Consider the following 23595-nt stretch of genomic DNA (forward strand, 5'->3'; position numbering starts at 1 on the left):
CCGTCTAGTGATCAGATTTCATATTTCCGTTAAATCCTTCCCAAATGCTTAGACTTGACTGGCGTTAGAACAGATGGAGGAATTCAAGAAACATAGCATAATCTGGGTCTTCATCCAGATAAAAAAAATAGATTTAGTATTTTAAATTGACATACATTTTGTTTGTGTTATTGATATATGGGGGGTTGGTGTTGCGTTGGGCCGGTGGTGGGCCGGTGCGGTAAGAATTTTCCCGGTGGATTTTAGTGCCCCACTCCGCCCCTGTAGCCAATAGTATTCAGTCAGGGCGGGTAGTGGCTCATTTTGTAGCAAATAGTATTCATTCATGGCGGGTAGCCAATAGTATTAATTCAGGCCGGATATACGGTTGTTTTGTTTTTTAAATCTTATAAGCCTTGGATTAGTGGTACAGTTCTGTTGGATTCCAGGCCATTATGGAATTGATGGCAATGAAATTGCTGATAAGTTAGCTAAAAAAGCTCTGGGATTAGACCAAGTACAAATTCACGTTACATTGGGTAAAGGAGATGCTAAAGCTCTAATTAAATCACAGATCATACTTAGGTGGCAAGATGAATGGGAGTTAGAGAGTAATGCCAGACATTATCATAGGAACCAGAACTGTGTTGGAGGGAAAAGAATCACCTCATTGGGTCTTAATAGGCACGAAGAATGTATGATAACCAGATTGAGGTTGGGCCACACAGGCCTTAATTCCACTTTATCCTTAATAGGTAAAAGTAATGGCATATGCTCTGAATGTAAAGTCTTGGAGGATGTCTCCCATGTTTTATTTAAATGTAAGAAATTTGACAACTCAGACAGAAATGGAAAGAAAATGATGCAGGAAATGATATTCATAATATTTTACAGGAGCAAGGAATGCAGGGACAAAGAAGCGAATATTTAATTATATATCTTAATGATACTGGTTTAAGTAGAAGAATTTAGTTTTTTTTTTGTTTTTGTTTGTTTTTTATTTGATGTATAATTTGCCAAACGTCCATTTTACACACTCCTGTGTAGTAGTTCAGTAGGTGGCGGTATATATCGTAAAGATATGATCCGCCATTAATCAGAAGAAGAAGAAGAAGAAGAAGGTTGTTTTGTTATTAGTTTGCTTTTTTGTGGTGTTGATATAAAAAAGTATTTCATTTGAACAACATTAAACCGTGTAAGTAGCCTGTTTAAAGTATTATTAAAACAACTTATAATCCAGTTCGATGACACCTGATGGAGTTTGGTACGCGCTTTGTTTATGAGCGAGAGAATGCTGGAATTCTGAGACAACACGAGTGTGAAATGCTGATTTCACAAGTTATAAAACGAAAATAAGAAAAGTATATTTATCTTGTACTTGTATTAGTAACCAACACGATAGTATTACCACGACGTTTAATAAAATACTGCGGGTGTCCGCAGTGTATACAGACTCCGATAACACGTGAGAGTCTGCTGACCAGGACAACGCCCTGAGTATCTCTGACGACGTGAAGATTTACCTGCTGTCTGCACCGCGCGGGAGAACACGAAGGAGAGCTGATCGTGAGTATTCCTCTGTGCTGCCTGTGAACACGGGATATCAGGGAATTGATTCAATTTGTACTGCTTGTTTGAAATCGGTGCTTCTAAAAACTTAGGCCCCTCTCTCCGTGTCTGTGGCTCAGACTTTTACGTTGTCTTGCTAGATGAGACTAGTTTTATTTAAATCAATTTGTTTAAGCTAGAACTGAACACTGTATTTACCGATACATGTTCTTGCTGATGTGTGTTCTCTTTTGTATGGTTCTTTTACTCTGTTTTCTTTATTTTCCTGTATTATGCTTGCCTCTTGGTCAGTGAGCAAAGTGGCAAACATCACTGCTAAGCAGAAAACTGGCAAGTACACAGTTTCTGAACCTTAGCACTGTTTCTGAATGCAGTGCATGTAACATGCATACAACTATAATATAGTTATAATATAACTTCACCTTCTAGAAGTCTCTCTTTATGTCAAGAAGATTAAAGTGTCTCCGGATGTGAAAATAGGACATGCTCAGGCCTTGAGGACTTTAAATGCTAAAATATCCTATTGAAAGCGTGCAGTCAAGGTTTATAGTATCCCTAGAGGGCTCAGAGTTAGTAATCAAAACCTTTTCAACCCAACAATGTGAATACGCACAACTCTGTTAGGGAGTTTGTATAGTTTAATACAGGCCACTGGAAAACATCTGAAAGACAAACCTCTGATTATCGATCGTTCCGATTACTCTAGTGGTACACCCTTTTATGTTTTTGATTTTACCCCCAACCAAGAAGCAGGGGATCACTGTTCTTTAGTTAAAACAGGAAAAATATGTCTTGAAATGTGCTTTTCTGCCCTGCTGCCGGAGACTGTTAACCTAATCATCTATGCTGTGTTTGAGAACGTCACAGAGGTCTCCCAACAAAGCTCTTTGATTACTGATTAAATTAAATCGAGTATGACCATGAATACTTTACAACTTATCTCAATACTAACTAGTAGCCCTTTTACACAAAATAGTTTTTATGGGGTTTTAGTATGTGACCAACTGCCTAAGGGGAAAATTTAAATAAAATCCTGCTTTGATCACCGTGAACACTCATCCTCAGTATTATCCATATTGTTATGTAATTTTTATTCAAAAACTCTACACAGTGTATTCAACAACCAACAGCTACAAGGCCAAAGACCGCTACATGTGGCCATCGTTGTGCTTTTTCTTATATCACCATTCTAAAGGTCTTGCCTACCATGAAATCCTGAAACTATATAGTGAAAATATTGATAAAAACGATAATATGGTCTACAATTTCATTTAAAATAAATATATCCCTCTAAATCAAAATATGTTTGATGTATGTATGCAGTGTATAAATTCCTGCCAGGCTTTTAAAAGCAGATGTTATAAATGTTAAATAAAAACACCGTTTGAGACAATAAATCCTTAAACTAGTATATTTTACACATGCATATGTACATAAAAAGCTAACATTGAAAATACACAAGAAAAAAAAAGATTTACAAACGAGTGGTCTTCCAGTCATTTCTTTCTCTTTTTTTCCTCCTCCTGGAGTTCTTAAAGGGTTAGTTCACCCAAAAATGAAAATTATCCCATAATTTACTCAACCTCAAGCCATCCTAGGTGTATATGACTTTCTTCTTTCAGCCAAACACAATCTGAGTTATATTAAAAAATATTCTGGATCTTCCAAGCGTTATAATGGGAGTGAATGGTGCCCCAGATTTTTAAGGCCAAAAAAGCGCATCCATCTATCAAAAAAATCATCCATACGGATTCAGGGGGTTAATCAAGGCCTTCTATAGCGAATCAATGCATTTTTGTAAGAAAAATATACATATTTATAACTTCATAAACTATAATCACTGGCTTTCTTTATCCTTCTTCGTCGAGAATTTTCCAATGCCAGTCAGGTACAGTTTGATCCAAAAATGTTTTCTCAGATAATGCTCCCTGCAAGTTTTAAATACTGTTACCTGAAGGAGGCATAAATAGATTAGCCATTAAACAACCCTTACAGCTATTGATTATTTGTTTTAAAGCGATGTCTATCCCATTTGCATTCAGCATAACTACCAATTAGAGGTTACCTCGTTACAGAGTCCTGTAGGTAACGAAAATACTTAATTCATACTAAAACATTAGTTTTCGCTTTCAAACGTGCTTTTAAAAAAACAAAAATTTTTTTAACCGACTAGTATATTAAAAACGAGCTACAGACAGAAGTATGTGGTAATGCTAATCCTTCCTTGTTTATACAGTTTAACAGAAAAAGATGTTGTGTATGGTTTTAAAATAATCACATTAAGTCAAATCATATTTTGTTAACATTTATCAATGTCTAAAATACATTTTAACCCATTTTTAGAGGACCTCACACATATCCAGGTCGTAACCCCTGCTTAATATGGCAGCATTTTTTTCATGAGGTTTTTTTTTTTATCTAGTTTTTTTTAGAGTTCTCTTAATGTTAACAGAAACCAGTATTCAAATACAGGGGCAATATGGGTAGATTCCTAAAAATTAAATCCTTTACAATTCAGCCTGTGTTAACCTTTATTGTATTCAAAAACAACTTTAATCACTTTTTAGAACTGTAATATTAAATATCAACCATTAGATGGAGACGTGTATTATGGAATTGCCACCGCTACCTACCACGGCCAGGAAATCCAACTGAAATGTAGGAGCTTGTTGTTATGGGTTAATTTTCTGTGTAATATGTGTATAATATACTGATTACGAGACTCTTTCATATGTTTATGGACTCTGTATGTTAATGACACCAGTTATTGTTACGGAGGGTCTAGAACATAGCCATAACATTTAGGGACTCTATATGGTTATAACTCTGGTTATTGTATGGTGTATTTTCTATTAAGAATTAATTCATATTATGTGTAAACAAATGAATGTAACCAATATGATGTTATTATACTTTAAAAAAGGCAGGGGTGTATTGAGTCACCATTAAGACTATGTGTCCTTGCAAAGGAAGAAATATATCCTTTTAAAAAAAAAAAAAAAGTAAACAGACAAGGACTTTCCACCAATAAATAAAAAGGAGAAGGCTAGAAAGATAATGGTGGCAAGTGGAAGGACACTGACTGAAGGCCATTGGTCAGAGATAAAGGACATGAAAGATTTAGGAGTCTAGAAGAGATAACTAAAAGGTATATAAATGAGAACTTGGAAGTGTGTGTATTCAGAACGGACAGCTGGCCTTCTCAGGTTTATTGGTTGCTCAATAAACTTCTACTTTTCTACTGGAACCCTGGACACTGAGAGTTTTCTTGCATCTTAGAGAGATTCTTCAAAGATTTTCCACGACAATTGTTATGGAGGTTCTCAAACATAGTAAATAAAACCAATGCACCACAATACTACATGCTTTCGCTTCTTTTCTTTTGTAATTGTCTATAAACTAAGGGTACAACAGGCAGCATTTTTAGAGGAGGGCTGTTTTTGATGGACGTCCGGTAAAAAGTGACGGGGTCATAAATTACTCAAAAGCATGGGAAAAAGGGGTGAGGCTTTAGAGCCATGAATCAATCAAAGCATGGGGGAGGAGCTTGAGGGTCATAAATCAATCAAATTGGCAGGGCTTAGAAAAGTGACCGACGCTGTCTCGCCTTTACTAACAACGTTCTCTTTCAGAACCGAGGAATTCTCGAAGTACATTGACATTTTACACTCAACAATAATTCTTGTCAGTAAACTATATGATGATGTTTAAGAGGTAATTTAAAATCATCTTTGATGTGGTGAAAACAGTATTGCTTGTGTACATTTTTGTGATTTATTGTTTATTGCTTGTGACCTGTCTGTGATTTTTGCTAAAATTCCCCATGTCAAAATCATAGTTTTACTTATGGGATATCAAGCTTTCTTAAAGTGATGGTGTTTTTTTAATATTTGTCAGTAGGTTATTCCTTCTACCCCAGAAGCAGCCTGTCGCCATTAATACTGGCCTTGTAATTTGAAATTCGCAGGTGCATCAAGGTTCATACATTTCTTTAACAGCACTGCAGCCGTCAACACGTTGGTGATTATAGTCTTTTTTCTTCCGTAAGATTTTTGTCTAAAATAAATTTGAAAACCATGGCTAAAATAAACAAAATATGACAAAAACTCTTATCTTCTTTTCTGCGATGGCAGTGGTGGTTACTATAGGTATTGCATTTTGTTAACTACACATATTTATACTTTGTGGAGACGGCTTGGCATTCTTTCATTACTGTGCTGTTTGAGTACCGCGTGGACGCAGTATGCAAATAAAATACCTGGAATCGAGGTAACATTAGTAATTTATCAGACAGTCTTTGTGTTTTTTTTCTCAGGTACAGATTGATGCATTATTACGAGAGAGAGATTGAGGGAGTGTTGTGGTTTGGGGGAATCACCTTGTTGTCGTAAGGAAACCTGTCGCCCATCAGTACTGGTACACATACAGTACCACAGGTAGAAATCCAATGGTCTAACCTGTCCTATCCATTGACCTGCTGCTATTAAATTGGCATAGCCTGGAATGCCATCACCTTTAAAGTTTAGGCAGCCCCTCAGTTGGAACATAAACCAGCAGAACACAGACAGACAAGATTACAATGACAGAAATAACAAAGCTAATATGAGGCCCAACCATTTAAACAAGGCCTCCATTAAAAAATAAAATAAAATAATGGAATCAATGGGCAATTTTAGTGTGGCATCACATCCATTACTTTTTCAATGGCGCTGAGTGGTTATTATTGACCTATGAGCATGCGTTTTAATAATTTTTTTTCTGTTACCACGAACGATCCGCAAAACAGAAAATCGAGAGTTGACTGCGTATGGCTTATGTGAATGTTCACAGTCTTAATAAACAATCATTCCAACAGTCAATTTTCGGAAAATCCTTTGAGGATTGAGGCCATCAAAATAAGGAGATCTGATTACCGTATTTTATCCGATTCAACCCAGTTAGTTCTTTAAACCTCTTTGATTTGAACACTTTTAATCATTTTTCTTTTATTCTTTTTCTATAGCAGCTACTAAGCAGAGCCAACCCCCTGTTTGATGCCGTGGACATTGTAAGAATGGAATCTGTCACGAATAAAAAGAAGCTCCTTGAAAATGAAGTGGCCCCCATTAGACTGGAGTTCTCTGGACTGGCTTCCCTCCCCATTCAACAGGAGATCTGTGAGATCATACCATGTGACAGCATCAAGCCAGCGGTGTCTGTTGGGATTGAAGTTGAGTGCAATGAATTGGACTTCCCCCATGCAGAAGAACCAGATCCCATGAAAGAAGCGGTGCTGGAAGTGGTATGTAATAAACTGGAGCAGCCCCTGCAAGTGGAGTTTGAACGCTCCGAATCAGGGAGGGAAGAATGTGAGGATTTTGAAGTTTTTCCCCGTGGGCAGGGTCCTGTACGCCTGCGGGAGTGTAGCGTGGTGCTGGACAGAATCTGTGTGAGAAAGCTAGGAGCTGCAAAGGAAGTCTCTCCCAACAGCCTGCAAGGAGGTGGAGAGGAAGATGAGGGGAGCTCATATTTAGAGGGCAGTCCAGCAGGTGAGTGACTCTAGCTGTGACATAGTTATGTCTACATTGTGTGAGTGATATTATTCACTGTGGCACTACTGAGAGAGGCACAGAGCAGATTACTAGGGGTTTGATTTTCACTCCAAACTGTTCGACAAGAACTTAAAGGGGAACTCTTGTATGTGTTACTTGTTCCCATACGCTTGAGTTAGGTGTGTGTGTGTTTATTTATATTTAGATCTGCCATTGAAGCACAGGTTTTTTTTGTTTTGTTTTTAAACCTAAGAGTGTTCAAATTTGGTTTTCAAGATCCAGAATCCTTAGTGAGCCGAAATATTATTGGGAATATAACCGGTAAAGCCTCTTCATCATGCCTCAAAGTTAAAAACACACCAGTCAAATAATCAAGACCATAGAACTTATTTATGAAATTCTTTCAGACCCTAGTTCCTGAGTGTTTTGACTATCTTTGTTACGTTTCAGGTAGGAGGGCAGTAAATGTCACGTTTGAGAACATTTCTAAAGAAAAATAGTTGTGAATTGTGTAAACTTTTCAAGCATTCAAACTGGGATGTTATAGGTTACACTTAATCATATTGTTAAAATAATTTATCTTAATGATCCTCAGGCTCTCAGCTGTTTAGAACGGTATAATAAAGTCATGTCAGCTGGCCCTCAAAATGAATAGTTGAAACTTTCCAGTTTGAAAAGTGTTAATACGGTTTTACGATTTTCTGACTTGTCATCTGCAGTTTTTAGTTGAATATCCGAATAAGATGCTCTGCTGTAAAATGTCATGTATCTCGCAGGTAGCATCAGATATATGCCACATTAACAGCTTTCTTAAACCCCATGTCGCATTTTGGGGGAATGACCATAATTGATCATGCATACGACAACTTTCTGTTTTTATCACTTGTAGTTCAATAATCATAAATCACAAATTAAACCCTTAACATCAAACATCAACAGAAAAGTAATAAGTACACCTTTCCAATGACGTCATCATATGTTTTGTTGTGGGATGTATTCTAGATTTCTTTCTTACAAACCACCCTGCCAAGAAATATTGAAAAAGATATCATAATTAGGGCTGTCAATCTATACCATTTTTTTAATCAAATTAATTACATGGTGTCCCGATTAATTAATCACATATACAAATATTTACTGAAAAAGCCCCTCGTATAACAATAATTAAATATATAATGATTATACATTTATATCAATATATAATTATACATAGTTATCTTTAAATATTTAAAAATATATATATATATATATATATATATATATATATATATATATATTACAAAATATACAGATAATTAAAATGTATTACATTCTTGTGGCAGAAGAGTTCATCATTGATAAGACAATACAAAAAGCAGCTTTAGAATTCAATGTATTGTTTACTACCATATTATTGATCATAAGTCAATCATTGGCATACAGTTCACAGCAATCCATTACACAAGTTAATTTGTCAATCAGTTCGAGATTCATTATGAGGACATGTTTAAGAGCCTGTCAATGCATGCTTGTGTAGCGTCTCGGGTGTGTTGCGTCATAAACATTAAATGTTTAGGTCACTGTACCAAGTTAAATATAGTTTAATACTCAATCTTTTAACGAGATCCCTTTGCATTTGCGCTCCTTCAAGTGTTTTGAACGTAACGCATGTTTGTGTTGTTCTGCCTACTGAAGTTTTTCACTGTATAAATTGTGCGTTGCTCATACAGCTGAAATGTCACTTACTGCCCTCTGGAGTAAACAGGTGGTACTACAAGCTTGCATTTCTCAGGAATCTTCCTTATTACAGTCTGGGGGCATTGCCAGGCACGTGCACACATAGACATCAAAAGGGGGCTTGAGCACCTGCCCTTTTTCTTCCTCGAGAGAAAGTGCCCTTTTTTCTGGGGTGTCTGAGGTTTTTTTTTTTTTATAAATAAATTAATATATATATTCCTGTTTGCGCACAGCTTCCCTGTCAAACAAATATATTTATTAAATAAAAAATCAAAACATCAGGTCGGTAGATGAGATTTTGTCGATGCCCGCCCTCCCTCCCTCCTGTACAGTGCCTCGACTTTACAGCTAATTAGCCAAAAGCAAATATAGTTAACTTGTGTCTTGCTAACATTCATGACTCCTGAGCTACTAGCTAATGTAATAGGTTAGCTAAAGTCTAGCTAAGGCAATATATCATGGCCATACAGGCCAATATACTGTACTTATTGGAGACATTACAGATGAATACAGTCAAATTTGTGTTTAATAACGTCATCACAATCGCCACATTGATATGCAAATTAGGTGTTAACTAATTAAAATTAGATAATTTGCTTTATTTGTCAAGACACTGCAGGTGAATAGGATACAAGTCTCGAAATTGCAACCATTCTGGTCGCATATGCTCCCGAAATGTCTTCTGGGCATCCTCAAAATATATTTGGGAGCATCTGTGCGAAAGCAAATAATTGTTGGGACACAACCGGTTTTCATTTCTCTACAAAATATTCGCTAATTACTGCACTGTGTGCCTGCTGTGAGCTGATACAGTGACCAGTCATCCGCTACATTCAACATTACATAACCAATTTAACTTTACATTCTTGATCTTTACATTCTTAAATCTAATGCAGATTTTGGATTGGTTAATATTAGCCGTCAATCACTCCTTTTCACTGTGCTCCATGTCACGTGACAGGGAGCTAACTAGCATGCAAAATGTAAAGACCTGAAGAGAAAAGATGAATAGAACACTGAGAGATTTCTTTTGTAAGCCGCCTAAAGTTACAGCTGATGTAACTCCTGAAGTTGGTGATGGCGATCATGTGGTGAATCTGGATCCACCAGCAGAAAAGAAGGCTTACAGTTTTCGGAGTGAGTGGCTGAAAGACTTCGAGTGTCTCCGCTATAAAAAAGGCTCACTGTAAAGTCTGTATGACAGAGGTTGCAGGTAACACTGCCTTCGCCACTGAATCCACACATTTTAAGCGCAAGAGCTAAATTAAACACGGGGAGAGTGCCAAGCACAAGAAATGCCAAAATAAGTGTGTGCCAAAGAATTCAGGATCAGGTTCGATTGTTGAAATTTTTAATCACCAGGATGCTGCTGGACATTCCGCTCAATTGGCAGAGCTGAACGTGAAATTTAACACCGCCATAGAAGAGCTCACCTTTACTAAATGTAAACCCATGTTGCAGCTCATGAAAATGAACGGTGTTGAAATCTACATGACGTATGCAAATGACAAGTCATGTGCCAACATCGTCGGCGTGATAGCAGATACCATCCGCGAGAACACCGCAGATAAAGTATCGTCAGCTCAGTACATATGGGCTGAAATATGTGCCACCAGAAACTGAATTTGAACCATTTATATTTGAATTTGAATGGCTAAACTTGAATAATTGCATTGAAAAACTGAATTTGAATCACATCATTTGAAATTGTATTGTTTAATTAAAATTGAATTTATTCAAAAACTGAATCTGAATTGTATCATTTGAAATTGAATTTATTCGTTTGGAACTGAAGTCCAATAAAATTTGATCCTCACTGAAAATTAAACTCTCTATATATCTTCACATTCACTTCTCACAATTCAGATTCAGTTCTCAAATTCAATTTCAAGTTACTGAGACAGACATCCGGGTAGTTGGAGGATGAAGGAAGAGCAATCGAGCGCAGATCGATAGATAGCGTTCATTGAGCACAGGACTCCTCTTGGGCCAATCAGCACCAATGTTTTGGAGCACAGTACGTTACCCGCCATGAAACTATGGAATTACGATTGTGTCAATAATAATGAATGTAACTTTATAAAACTGAACGTAACTTTTTCAGAAACTATGAAAAATATTCCATTACAAAAGAAGAAAAACACAATTAAAATGAAAAAAAAATGAACTCAGTCACACGAATTTAACAGGCTCTTCAAATATGCTTCATTTTTTGTTAATGTTTTTCAAAGATTCGTTTTCGCAAATCGTTGATTCTGAATACATTGCCACAGATTTCAGCTTGCGCCGCAGTTTTTCGTTTGCTGTTTTGAGACAAACCTCTCGTGGGGGTGGGCTTAACAGTGATCTACTCTGATTGGATAGTGAGCTTTTGATGGACAGGTGCTCTCTGACCGGATGTACAGATGTCACTCAGTGGCGCGCATATTAGAAAGCTCTGCGGTGATTTGTAGTTATGCAATACGTCGTGCTTTGTTGTATTACTTACTAACAATATGTAAATAATATTTGACCTATAATTATATCATTTAATATTATATGAGACCTTCGATCGTCTAATAATCGTCTTCGATCAGTCTGTAAAGATGAGCTCTCAGGAGAGACACGGAGCGGCATCATCCTCCTCTTGTCCTTCAAGGCAGCTTGAAGTAAGTTCGTGTTACTGAAGTAACCAATAACATCGATAAAACTTTTATTCATGTAACGTTACAGTGTGCAACAGTACTGGCTTTATTTTGCAAATTTATTGTTGTATTGTAAATGCATGCTAAATAAAATGTTGCTGTTTTGTCGTTGTCATGACTGCAAAACTGAAACCTGGCCATATCTTGGTCCAGTGTTTGACTCTGCCCTGACTGCTGAACGGACTGCTGCTGACCCTGCCTTGTGCTGGTATTCCCGAGCGACTGGTTAAGAATTTCAAGGTTGTTATGTACAGATGCAGCATCTGCACCAAGATTTCTGCCTTTCTGTAGAATAAAGACCAGTTTGATATCTGCACTGTTTACATTGACACGTCCTTGAATATAATAACTGCAAAAGAGCAAACAATCAAACTACATAACATCATGACATGACATCAGTGCATTGCAAACTTGTGAATGACAATAAAAAAATTATTAAAAAATATATAAAATTATGATATTTTATATGTGTTTATCAAAACATTGTGAATAAATATAATAAAATATATGCAATATTCCACCACTGTGTTGAAATTTAGAGTGTTTTCTGTAAAATTAGAAAATTGTATCGATGTTATTGGTTACTTCAGTAACACGAACTTACTTCAAGCTGCCTTGAAGGACAAGAGGAGGAGGAGTGGAGCATTTGTTTAATAAGCAAGGTCTTTTATTCAGATATTCAGAATTTCTTTCTGAATACCAAATACCAGTAACCGCAAAAGAATTTGCTACAGTAATGGGTGCTATTCCCTCTGGTTTATGAATGCTTTTTAAAAACCGTAATTACTTCACACCAGTATCTACTTGCATCCTTTCCTAAACCTTGTGATACTTCTGTTGGTCAAATCTGTTTTTCAGAGTCGAAAGCTAAAAACTATAAGATCTTTATTTCTTAAGGATTTGATTTCTGTTCCACCTGTTATTTCCTTTTGGAATAATTTGTTTGGTAACCTTAATTGGAAAAAATCTGGTCTTTACAGCAGAAATTCATTCTCACAAATTAAGTGAAAGAAATTTCCTTTAAGTTGATACACAGGTTCTATCCTGTTAAGAAATTTATACAAAGATTTAAATCTGACATTGAGCTAACATGCTCTTTTTGTGTGAATTCTGATGAAACAGTGGTTCATTTATTTTGGTCGTGTCATTACACTCAGAAGCTCTGGAATGAAATTGATGTTTTTATCAAGTGTAAGATTTTGCCAGGCTTCTCAATACATATGAGAAACATTATATTTGGGTATTTTGATTCAGACCCCACAAACGAAAATGTCTGTTTTGTTATTAATTTAATTATTTTCTTAAGCAAATTCTATATTCACAAATGCAAATTTTTAAACTGTAAACCTGTCTTCTCTGTCTTCTTAAAATAAATAGAAAATTATCTAAATTTGATTTCAGTATCTACTAATAAGAAAGGACTGTTAGAATCTGCACTGCATTTGATCTCTTCATGTGAACATTTTTGTGTGATGTAATGCCCTACCTCTTCTTTTATTGTTATATACATTATTATTATTATCTTTTTTTTTTTAATTATTATTATTTTTTCTATTTATTTTTGTCTTTATTGTTTTGGTTGATATTATGTGATGTACGTATGCTTTCTCTTTTGTATGTTCCTGTTCTTTGCATTAAATATATATATATATATATATATATTATTTTTTATTTTTTTTAATAAATAAGAGGAAGAAGATGATGCCGCTCCATGTCTCTCCTGAAAGCTCATCTTTACAGACTGATCGAAGACGATTATTAGACGATCGAAGGTCTCATATAATATTAAATGATATAATTATAGGTCAAATATTATTTACATATTGTTAGTAAGTAATACAACAGCACGACGTATTGCATAACTACAAATCACCGCAGAGCTTTCCAATATCGCGCCACTGAATGACGTCTGTACATCCGGGTCAGAGAGCACCTGTCCATCAAAAGCTCACTATCCAATCAGAGTAGATCACTGTTAAGCCCACCCCCACGAGAGGTTTGTCTCAAAACAGCAAACGAAAAACTGCGGCGTAAGCTGAAATCTGTGGCAATGTATTCAGAATCCACGATTTGCGAAAGCGAATCTTTGAAAAACATTAACAAAAAATGAAGCATATTTGAAGAGCCTGTTAAATTCGATGCGACTGAGTTCATTTTTTCATTTTAATTGTGTTTTTCTTCTTTTGTAATGGAATATTTTTCATAGTTTCTGAAAAAGTTACGTTCAGTTTTATAAAGTTACATTCATTATTATTGACACAATCAGTAAATTCCATAGTTTCATGGCGGGTAACGTACTGTGCTCCAAAACATTGGTGCTGATTGGCCCAAGAGGAGTCCTGTGTGCCAATGAACGCTATCTATCGATCTGCGCTCGATTGCTCTTCCTTCATCCTCCAACTACGCGGATGTCTGTCTCAGTAACTTGAAATTGAATTTGAGAACTGAATCTGAATTGTGAGAAGTGAATGTGAAGATATATAGAGAGTTTAATTTTCAGTGAGGATCAAATTTTATTGGACTTCAGTTCCAAACGAATAAATTCAATTTCAAATGATACAATTCAGATTCAGTTTTTGAATAAATTCAATTTTAATTAAACAATACAATTTCAAATGATGTGATTCAAATTCAGTTTTTCAATGCAATTATTCAAGTTTAGCCATTCAAATTCAAATATAATGGTTCAAATTCAGTTTCTGGTGGCACATATTTCAGCCCATAAGTACATCTCAATCATCAATGATGGAGACACCGAAATGCCTGTCAAGTAGTGTGTGATGGTGTATGTCCACATCCTGCTTGATGGACAGCCCACAAACATCCTCGTCGGACATGTTGAGGTGGAACACACCAATGCTGATGGTGAGGATGTTTTTAAAAAAAATACATGGCCTATTTAGTTTTATATAGTAACACGTTGATTTACCTGCAGTAATCAATGGCAATATATTAGCCTACTATATTAAGGTCACTTGTAATATCACAATTAGTCAGTGTCTTACTGAACGTGTATGTTGGTTTTTCTATTCTAATTGGATTTATTTGGTAAATGTAATTGTTAAATTATTAATGATATTAGCCTTGTTTAAACAGCATTTAACCAGTGTGAATTATTTTAGGAATCTATGCAGCCACCAAGTCAAACGAAATCTGTTAATATATATTGCGTGAGTGTGAGGGAATTCAAATAAATTGGTAAGGAAGTCAGAGTTGTGTTAATATTTTTTATGTTTTGTTTAAAAAAATTTTTTTTACTAAATAATTATGCAAAGTGCCCTTTTTTTCCACTTGAGCCCCTGCCCCCAAAAATGTCTGTGCACGTCCCTGGGCATTGCGATTAATTGCGTCATTTTTTTTAACGTGTTATTTGTTGTAAAATTAATCGCACTGAATTAACGCGTTAAATCAACAGCCCTAATCATAATAAATTATATTTCTGAAATATGCAAATTTTTCCAAGCAGTGTAGAAAAGAGTATATGGGAGCCGTGCAATGTTATGAAAATTTCAATTGAAAAAGCTTGCAAAGTCAAAATAGCGGATGTAGAACTGAATTTGAAACTGAAGACAACTGACTACAGTTCTACAGAATGTATTTTAAACTACATTCTGTAGTCGTGGATAAATGTTTGTATACACCATATACAGTCATTGGTACACGAGATATAAATGGGTCTGTGTAACACGAGTGATTTAAAATGTATTTGTATTTAGGCAGAAGGATTGCACAGCACTTCATTTGCAAGTACATTTTTATCATATGTGAGCACAGGGAATTGCAGTTTAATGAATCCACATTCAGTTATACCTAGACTCCAATCGACTGATTAGAAATCGAGTCTCGGTACAGCTGAATAAAAGCAGCATGTTTTCACCATTCAGGGTTGTGTGTTCAGGAGTGGAGAACTGGTGAGAGAGAGAGAGGAATTAATAAGATTAATTACTCGTGTGTTTAGTGTTCATCCACCCTGTCTGTTAGTGTTTATTCGTTTTTTTTTTTGCCTTTTTATTTTGGCCCCAATTGTCGTGTCCTGTGTTTTTGTTACAACCTTTTATTTTGTTGGTCAAATAAATATGTGCAGCAGCGCATTTCATTCACCATTCACCTCTTCCTGTTTCTGGTCTGACCTCACCCACTACAGCCGCCTTTGTGACTTTATATGGATTACCTGTAAAATAGCATAATTTTCAATCAAATATATACACTTAAATCTATGATGATGTCATGGGTAAATTATGCAAATTAGCACCAAGAAACATTCAAACCTTTGTCAGTAATGTGGTCTGAACCTTCAAAGCTATAAATGTAACCTCTGGGACAGGAGCGTTGCTGTCATGTACTTTATATTTATTTTGGATCCTGCTAAATATATGAGCCTTCTCTACTTTCCTTCCACCAGGTAAAGTGGGTTTACTATTTGCTGAAGTATACTGCTAGTTCCAGAGATCAGCTTGGTGTATTTACAGTGCTGTGTTTGCATCTGTGCGAAACCCAACATAGGATAAGCTCATGAAACCAACGAGGAAGATACAATTGCTGTGTTTCTCTCTTAAAACTCTGACTTTCTCTCCTTTTTGTGTTTTCCAGGTTCCAGACCAGCAGCTAAAGTGAGGGCGTGCGGTGGAAAACATTCTGACTGTGGGAACGATGTCGCCCAGTTAGGAGATTTTAAAACACTCCAGCGAACTCCCAGAGGAAAGAAACTATGTCAATGCCCTGACTGCGGGAAAAGTTTCAGTTGGGCAAGTTCCCTTGTAATACACCAGCGAACTCACACAGGAGAAAAACCATATCACTGTTCTCACTGTAGGAAGAGTTTCAGTCAGCAAGGACACCTTGTTTCACACCAGCGAATTCACACAGGAGAGAAACCGTATTGCTGCAGTGACTGTGGGAAGAGTTTTAGGTACTCTGGACACCTTGTGATACACCAGCGAATTCACACAGGAGAGAAACCCTATCATTGCTCTGACTGTGGGAAGAGTTTTAGTAGCTCAGGACACCTTGTTTCACATCAGCGAATTCACACAGGAGAGAAACTGTATCACTGCTCTGACTGTGGGAAGAGTTTCAGTCGGTCAGAACACCTTGTTTCACATCAGCGAATTCACACAGGAGAGAAACCTTATCTTTGTTTAGACTGTGGCAAGAGTTTCAGGCAGTCGGGAAACCTTATTTTACACCAGCGAATTCACACAGGAGTAAAACCATATTACTGCTCTGACTGTGGGAAGCGTTTCAGGGAGTCAGGAGCCCTTTTAACACACCAACGAATTCACACAGGAGTGAAACCATATCATTGTTTTGACTGTGGCAAGAGTTTCAGGGTGTCAGGAGACCTTATTTTACACCAGAGAATTCACACTGGAGAGAAACCGTATCACTGCTCTGACTGCGGAAAGAGTTTCAGGGAGTCAGGATCTCTTGTAAAACACCGGAGAATTCACACAGGAGAGAAACCGTACTGCTGCTCTGATTGTGGGAAGGGTTTCTGTCAGTCAGGAGAACTTGTTTTACACCGGAGAGTTCATACAGGAGAGAAACCATTTCACTGCTCTGACTGCGGGAAGAGTTTCAGTCAGTCAGGATCTCTTGTACAACACCGGAGAATTCACACAGGAGAGAAACCATATCACTGCTCTGACTGCGGGAAGAGTTTCAGTCTGTCAGGATACCTTGTTTCACACCAGCGAAGTCACACAAGGGTCAAAAAAACAAACAAACAAACATGACATTTCAATGACTTTCCTGCATAAAAAAGCAAGCCAAGGAGACAGACAGACATGATCCCAGAAAACCTTTAATAGAATTTTGTAGCTGTTTGAACCTGAACTCCCATTTTATTGTAATAAATAATAGATGGCTTTTAGAATTATTATTTGTTTAATGTTATTTGTATTTTGTTCCGATTAACAGATCAATCAACTAATGAATTGATTGGATAATTTTTCTTATTATACTTTATAATGTCACATATCTGCCCGGACTGTTTACCCATCATCGTTGTGGGCAACAGCACCGATACAAAATGGCTACAGTGCAAGCCTGTCCATTTTAAGAGTCTTTTCACTCCTGGAATTACCTTTTTAGATATTGGTACCAAATTTCTGTGGAATATCTGGTCATGTGACCACAAAATACTATACTACAATAATTAAAAATAAAAAAAAGCTTGTTGTTCTTGCTGGTATTAGAATTTAGATATATGAACCTGACCGCTTTTGTTCCACAGCTAAAAATACCTTCATTTTGAATTAGTTTTGAGTGTCCTTGAAATATGTGCACCTTCATGTAGATTCTCAATATGTGCATCTTTATATAGATTTTCAGTATATGCATCTTTAAAAAGATTTTTTGGTATTCATTTACATATATTATTAATAAATAATGTGTTTAAAGTGACCAGTTATTAATAGTTATAAATGCGTGGCATCCGATGATTGGAGGAGCGGATGTGCTCATTAACCTGGGTTCATGAGCGATGGTATGAATTGGGGCGTAGTGAAAGTGATCTTTTCATTGTATATGGTTGGCAACAGCCTAGGAGTCCCCATTATTATTAGTTTGTTTGGATTGTCTGTTTCAAGATTACCAACATGATCCAGAGCTGCAGCCGCAGGCCAGCATCAAATCCGGATCTCACCAAGAACATGTAATTCACGCTCTGTAGAAACTGTGTTTGTGTTTTGTGTGGGTCACAAAAGACTGAATTTTTGGTTTTGTGTCAAACCCTTTGGGTTTACAAACAAGTGATACACGTCGCTGTACCAGTTCCATCGTCATTATTGTTTACAGGTTTTTCCATAAGGCGCTGGACATTCTAATCAGAAATAAACACCCTTGATCCTGTGAATCAATCGTCTGTTTGATTAATCCAATGCACTCACCTGCACGTACTCACCACTTTGCCACACTGTTAAACTAAAATATAAAGAGATAAGTCCCAAACGGAGATGAAAACAAAAATGACAAAACCAGAAACGCCTACACCGCAAAAACAAAGTAGCAAAACAAAACCGTTTTGCAACAACTCCTGTGTACCCATTTGCTTGGAGATCCTCTTTCAGTCGGCGATTTGAGTAAGTCAGTCTCAAGAATAAAAAAAAGAACTTGAAGACCATCGGCAACATGCCGCAACAGACTTCAAGATTTAACGATGGACCGCAACAGTGGGGGCTGATATCTGGCTAACCAGCAGCTGGAAACTGGCGAGAAGCACTATCTGAATCCAAAACAAAACTTGGAATAATTTGTTTAGCGCTATGGCGACTGATCTGCTCGGGATCAAACCTCAGTCAAACATCAGTCAATGCTTTACTGGTGTAATAAATTGGCTTAACACATTGCAGTCCATTTATTACGTGCATGTCAGGCACATCGGGTCCAATTTATTTTCACAGGCGCAGTTAAATTTAGAAGCGCTGTTTAAAAGTTTTTTTTTTTTTCCACAGTCAAATGGATTTAAAGGCCTTGCATATCAACAAAGGACTTACTAGGCATCTCCAGCCCCACCCTACCCTTTCATTCATAATAATAATATAGTCGTACACACTGATCAGTCCTCTTCTGATTACTCTTTTTATCAACAAACTCCTCAATAATGCGATCCAAGTAATTATTTTATTATGTGGAGTAGTGTTTAGGGCTCTTTTTTTTTAGGCTTGTTGCTACCACTCATCCATTGAATGTTTTATTTATTTTTTGCCATTTCTGGAGAAAAAACTACTAGAAACACGTTTTTGCCTCTTTTTGATGATGTCGGACCAGATAGGAATAATTACAATGTTGGACCAGGTCCGACAAAAGACTGCAAAGTGTTAAACTGTTTGTCAACTTGTTTCTGGCTTAGGATTGCACTGAGACCCACCAGACTGGCATCTACAATTACAGTCTCTGCCCCCTGCTTAAAATACACCATAGTACTAGAACACACTAATCTGTTCTTTAGTTCTTCAAATGTCGCTTCCCTGATCACCCCAAACCCATCTGTTGTTTGAGACAGAATCCAGTAGATCTAGGTTAGTATCAGCTTCTGCTTGCAAATTTCTCAGATAACGTTAAAGCTGCAAAAACCTATTACCAGACAAAGATCAACAGCACCTCAGACACTCGTAGCTTGTTTAGAACATTCAACACACTTCTCTGCCTTCCCCCTCCACCACCTGACACATCACTGACAGCAGATATCTTCGCCACATTTTTGTACTACTAAGGTTACAACCATCAGCCATACATTCACAGCACCACACTCTGTCAAACACCTGTCTCCTGTATGCAACTCTTCTTTTTCTATGTTCTCTCCTCTGACTGACTCTGAGGTCTCTAAACTCCTCCACTGCCACCACCCCACCACTTGTTCCCTTGACCCCATTCCTTCTCACCTTCTCCAGGTCATCTCTCCGTCCATTTTACCTGGACTCACACACATAATTAACACATCTCTACTTACAGGCACTTTTGTCACTACATTTAAGCAGGCTCGAATAAAAAAACCTGCATTTAACCCCACACAGATAGAACACTACAGACCAGTCTCTCTCATCCCATTCATGGTGAAAACACTTGAAAGGGCAGTTTTCAATCAAATCACTGCCTATCTCTTACAGAACAAACTGCTGGATGACAATCAGTCAGGCTTCAAAAGTGGACACTCCACCGAGACTGCCATGCTGTCGGTCAACGAGTCACTGAGACAGGTGAAAGCTGAATCCAGATCATCTGTTCTGATTCTGCTAGACCATTCTGCAGCCTTTGACAGTCAACCATCAGATCCTACTCTCCACCCTCTCTACTCTGGGCATCACAGGAACTTTTGCTTGACTGGTTTAACTCTTATCTCTCAGGTAGGTCCTTCAAGGTAGCCTGGAGAGGTGAGGTGTCCAAGCCACATCGGTTAGTTACTGGGGTACCTCAGGGATCAGTGCTTAGGCAACTTCTCTTCTCTATATACACAACATCACTGGGACCCATCATTCAGTCACATGGTTTCTCTTACAACTGCTACGCTGATGACATGGAAATCTACTTGTCTTTCCAGCCCAATGACACCACAGTGACTGCTTGAATTGCTTCCTGCCTGGCAAACATCTCGGCCTGGATGAAGGAACATCAACTCAACCCAGCCAAGATCGCACTCCATTTTTTCCAGCCAACCCTGCTGTTGAACACAACATCACTGTGTTGCTAAATTTCACAGACCACATCTCAAAGACAGCAAGGTCCTGTAGATTTACACTGCAATATCAGGAAGATATTGTATTGTCGTACCAACACGAAAAGACACCAAAACACTTTCCCGGACTTTCAGTTTCTTCATACCACGTTGGTGGAATGACCTTCCCAACTCCATCCGTGAAGCTGACTCACTCTCTGTCTTCAAAAATGACTTGAGCACTTAACCAGTCACAAAAAAAAAAAAAAAATTCTTGTTGCAATTTAATCTGTTTTGAATACTACTCTGATGCTAGTAAAACTTTGTAGTGTGGTACTTTTCATGCCACTGTCACCTTAAGATGATTTGGTTAAGTTTTCCTCTTTTGTAAATCGCTTTTGATAAAAGTGTCTGCCAAATTAATCAGTGTAAACTGAATGAAGCAGGTACAAACAATTGATAACAGTCTGTACAAAAAAACAAAGAAAAAAAAGTCCAGATGTTCAATTCCAAAGTGAAAAAAAGAAAAAAACACATTACCAAAATAAAGTTCACCGAATGTCCATTCAGAAAAATAATCAATTCCATCGGTATGGCAAAAATAACAATTCGAAAATTGTTAAATCTCACCAGATGGCTGAGATGGAGACTGTGTAATCCTCTGGAATCATCCAATGCAATCTGCTGATGAAATACAGTTCCAGGAAGCCACCAAAAAGGACTGCCAGAAAGTCCCCCGCTTCTGGAAATACATTGCATTTAGTGCTGAAATAGGGTTTTAAATTTACAACATGGAGTGCATCCACTAGGTTACTCCATTGGATTCTGTAGTTGATAGGGCCTACCTTTTTATCACTACTGCTGGATCAGACCATTTAGCAGCCAATTTTGCCAAATATTTGGCAGAGGCAAAATGCACTCTAACCCATTCCCAGTCTGAGGAAAAGGCCCCAACAGATCCACTTCCAGCATCTCCCCTACTTCTGATACCGACTGGGGGTTTCTGATTACCAGGTTTATATTTTTTACAGACTTAACACTCCTTAATATGTTTCCAGGTGTCCTTGTGTATCGATGGCCACCAGACTACCTCTAGCTTGCTCTTAATTGTATTAATTGTACTGTGACTCTTGAAATGTATTTTGCTTTCAGCTGTAAGTCAGCCAGGATAAGGGCATATGCTAATAAATAATAATAATGAGAGTCTTGTAACTTCCCAGATGTCCTCCTAAAGGATTCCTGTGGAAGTAGCACAGTGAGTCTGGAGTCAGTGAGTGTATAAACATTAGGAACATCTGCTTTTTCCATGAAATAGACTGATGAGGTGAATCCAGGTGAAAGCTATGATCCTTATTGATATAACCTGTTAAATCCACTTCAATCAGTGTAGATTAAGCCATGACACAATTGAGACATGGATTGTGTATATGTGCCATCCAGAGGGTAAATGGGAAAGACAAAAGACTTAAAGGTGGGGTATGTGATTTGCAAAACGGCCGGCAGATTTTGAAAATACACAACTCTAAGGTCCTACCTTCTCTCCTCCAACGCTGGCCCTGACTCCACCCATTCGAAAAACATGGACGCGCAATCATGCACGAGCGAAAACTCAGATGCGCAGTGTTCTAGCAGTGTTCTAGACTCACTAGTCAAACAGTGCATTCACCTGTCAGACAATTTTTCAGAGCAAATTGTTGACACAGCAGGAGGAGGGGTTCGCATACCACTCTTGAAAGGTGTAGAGCTGATTTTCTCATAACTGTAAAAAAAAAAGAACATAGCCAGCCCTGGCGTCTGTACAGCGGTCTTCTATTCAAAACAGGATTCATAGAAATGTGGAACAACCCCACTAGCACTATAAAAGCTCTATTCTCCATACATAAATACAATCGCTTCCTGTTACTGGGTCACAAGCTTTGAGTATGCGCACGAACGGGACACGCAGCCAGGGTGGTGGGGGAGGGGGCATGGTACGACCGTTTGATTGACACATTTTCTGTCCAATGATTCTAGATGGTCTTGAAAATGATTGGCTGGAGTTTTTCGAGTCCTGCCCGTTCCACAGATGATTAAATTGCTTAATTTTCATTTCAGTGCTTCTAATTTACAGCCAGTAAGTGGGTTAGGAATAGGATTTCAAGTTATTTTGAAAAAATGGTCAAAAAAGAAAATCACATACCCCACCTTTAAGTGATTTAAGTTACATAAGATATGAGCCGTGAGCACCAGTGGTGCTTCATAGGGTTGGGCCACTTTTACTGTTTCCTTCTATTTTTTCCCCCATGTTATACCTTACCATGTGTTGCGGCTGCTGTCAAATCATGGACCTGTAATTGTTCTTGTCATTATTCTCATTTTGACAGCTTCTTACTCTTCTAAATGTAACATCTACTTCACTGACTTTTACAGGCCTTTTCAAGAGGTACCTTGAACTGTCACAAGTGATGAATTTTAATGCACACCTGTGTGTGTGTGTGTGTGTGTGTGTGTGTGTGTGAGCGTGTATTTATCACTTTGTGGGGACCAAATGTCCCCATAAGGATAGTAAAACCCGAAATTTTTGACCTTGTGGGGACATTTTGTCGGTCCCCATGAGGAAAACAGCTTATAAATCATACTAATTTATGTTTTTTGAAAATGTAAAAATGCAGAAAGTTTTCTGTGAGGGTTAGGTTTAGGGGTAGGGTTAGGTTTAGGGGATAGAATCTAAAGTTTGTACAGTATAAAAACCATTATGTCTATGGAAAGTCCCCATAAAACATGGAAACACAACGTGTGTGTGTGTGTGTGTGTGTGTGTGTGTGTGTGTGTGTGTGTTTACATTTCATAGAATCTGGGTGTGCAGCATCATGACCTGACCCCTCCCTCTTAATACAATTTATTAGCGCCTTCCTTTATACAAATCCTGTCCCAGGCAGTTACATGGGATCAGAGATGTGAACACAGGTGGGACTTGATAAGT

General features: G+C 37.5%; 1 protein-coding gene and 1 pseudogene across 1 annotated transcript in view; one reads left to right on the forward strand and one right to left on the reverse strand.

Annotated features, from left to right (window-relative positions):
* LOC127649649 (gastrula zinc finger protein XlCGF8.2DB-like) overlaps positions 1 to 23595 on the reverse strand; it is a 90027-nt gene that overhangs the window by 31021 nt on the left and 35411 nt on the right. The window lies entirely within an intron of this gene.
* The window catches only part of LOC127649659 (zinc finger protein 271-like), a 41582-nt pseudogene continuing 19049 nt past the window's right edge, over positions 1063 to 23595 (forward strand).

This window comes from Xyrauchen texanus, chromosome 9, assembly GCF_025860055.1.
Source record: "Xyrauchen texanus isolate HMW12.3.18 chromosome 9, RBS_HiC_50CHRs, whole genome shotgun sequence".
Taxonomy (NCBI): Eukaryota; Metazoa; Chordata; class Actinopteri; order Cypriniformes; family Catostomidae; genus Xyrauchen; species Xyrauchen texanus.